Source organism: Rhinopithecus roxellana, chromosome 16, assembly GCF_007565055.1.
Source record: "Rhinopithecus roxellana isolate Shanxi Qingling chromosome 16, ASM756505v1, whole genome shotgun sequence".
Taxonomy (NCBI): domain Eukaryota; kingdom Metazoa; phylum Chordata; class Mammalia; order Primates; family Cercopithecidae; genus Rhinopithecus; species Rhinopithecus roxellana.
In genome coordinates this window covers 113,132,925-113,135,323 of record NC_044564.1, presented here as the reverse complement: position 1 = coordinate 113,135,323, position 2,399 = coordinate 113,132,925, and the positions used below count along the sequence as shown (strand labels likewise).

At 51.4% G+C, this 2,399-nt stretch overlaps 1 pseudogene; it reads right to left on the bottom strand.

Annotated features, from left to right (window-relative positions):
* Window positions 1-329: 329 nt before the first annotated feature.
* On the bottom strand, window positions 330-1,107 carry LOC104660870 (annotated as a pseudogene).
* Between the last annotated feature and the right edge of the window lie 1,292 nt (window positions 1,108-2,399).

Sequence of the window (2,399 nt, the reverse complement as noted above, 5' to 3'; positions counted from 1 at the left end):
TTTTTTTTTTGAGGCGGAGTCTCGCTCTGTCGCCCGGGCTGGAGTGCAGTGGCCGGATCTCAGCTCACTGCAAGCTCCGCCTCCCGGGTTTATGCCATTCTCCTGCCTCAGCCTCCCGAGTAGCTGGGACTACAGGTGCCCGCCACCTCGCCCGGCTAGTTTTTGTATTTTTAGTAGAGACGGGGTTTCACCGTGTAGCCAGGATGGTCTCGATCTCCTGACCTCGTGATCCGCCCGTCTCGGCCTCCCAAAGTGCTGGGATTACAGGCTTGAGCCACCGCGCCCGGCCTGTAATTATTTTTATGTACAGAAAACTCCACAGTGTACATTTAACCCAGTTTAGTGGCAAGTTCTTTAGCCTTTGCCTTTTCGAGCTTGGCGATACGAGCCACAGACTTGGGACCCAGGACATTGCCTCCCCAGTGACGGCGGATCTCATCATGTCTGTCGTTGTAATTGGTCCTGATAGCTTCCACCAGCTTAGCCAAAGCACCTTTGTCTTCCTAGTTCACCTGTGTGAAGGCAACAGTGGTGCAGGTCTTCCCGCAGACTAGACGGCCCAGTCTTGCCTTCCCCCATTTTACGACACAGGGCAGGCAAGAAGACAACCAGCTCAATGGAATCCACATCGTGTGCATTCACCACCAGCTGAACTTTCTTGTTCTCCACCAAGGTGGTGACGGTGTTGACTCCTGCTTGAAGGACAGGTAGTCTCTTAGGGGGGATGTCCCCTTTGCCAGCAGCTTTCTTTTTGGCCGGGGACAACAGCCTCTGCTTCTTTTTCTGCTTTGTCTCTGCTCTGTACTCGTGGGCCACCCTAAGCAGCTGAGTAGCTGTCTGGCAGTCCAGGGCCTGGGTGAACTGGTAAATCGCAGGAAGCACTTCCAGCCTCTTGTAGAGGATGGCTCTCTGCCGCTGCAACCTGGTATAGCAGGGCCATTTCACAAAGCGGGTGAGGTCTCTTTTGGGCTGGATGTCCTGTCCTAAGCCAAAATTCTTAGGCCTTTTCTCAAACAGGGGATTCACCACTTTCTTGGCCTCCTACTTCTTCACGACAGCAGGTGCTGGAGCCACCTTCTTCCCCTTGGCCTTCCTTCCTTTTGGCATCTTGGACAGTGGGAAGAGAGAGACTACTCCAGGATTTTTAAAGGATCCTCGCTTCCAGGAGATCTCAAGTCGCTCTTACGCTGCCACTAATTTATTTCCTTGTTGCTGAAATGATGAGAGACGTATAATCTCCACTCCCATAGAGTTGTCATCACCTGTCTTGTGCATGTGTCTCCCCAGGGGCATTTTCAGATTTCTGGCACATCGGAGATGCTCATGGCGAAGTGTGACTCAGGTACATTGGAGGATTCATTGCTGTCAGTGTCACATGCTTGAAAAGCATGGCACAGAAGCTGCATGACAAGGAATCTCCTAATGAGGAGGAGATCCTCAACAGGGATGTGGGGTAAATGATGGACCCTCGCAGTTTCCATCACAGCTGATTTCCAGAGGATGGAAGAAGTCAGGAAACTTGGGAAACTGCTGGTGAGGTCCTTGCACCCCCATGGTCCCCAGGCTGGTGACTGAGGGGGGAGTATGGAGTCCAGCTGACCACCAGAGCCTGCACACCTGCTGCTACGAGAGAGGAAAGGATGACTTCTACCTCCTTTCCACGTTCCAAATTCCACATGACTACATTTTATTGGCAGCACCCCGCTGGCAACGGAGCCTTGATACGTGCTTCCTGGGCTTCTGGCACCTGGCCGCCCTCGGACCTTGCTCCTGTCCAAGCCCCCACTGTCTGGCCCCGGCCTTGGGTTGGGCTGTGCTGTCTAATGGCTGTCTTAACAGCTGTCTAATGGCTGCCTGGCCCCCTCCCCTGTACAGGAAGTCCTATGGTTGCTTTTTAACTACTTTTGGCTGCCAAATTGTGCTTCTTTAAATATGACTGCATGTTTTTGTACTTTACAATTGTCAAGAACGGTGAAGGGACTGAGATTTTTGCCTTCCCTTGAAAGCCAACAAGTTAGCCTGCCTCAGTTTCATGGATGCTGACAGAAGACACAAGACTTCTGGATCAGAGGCAAAGGACTTTATCACTTATGGCACAGGAAACAGCATGATGTCCATGTTCATGTTGGTTTCCCCTGAGCCCTCAACCTGTGGGATCTACCTCCAGGTAGGTAGTGTTGAAATTGATTTGGAGAACATCCCGCTGGTGTTCACTGCAGAATTAATTGCTCCTTTGGTGGTGGGAAGAAATCCCCACACACTTGGTCACAGAAGCCTTCTTCTGTGTTAATGATTGCCATTGTAGTGGTGTGAGAGCAGAGGAAAAACATGGTTTGAGAGGTATTCTGGAACACCCCATCACAAGATTACAGCTCTCCTTAGAACTGCTCTATAGATAA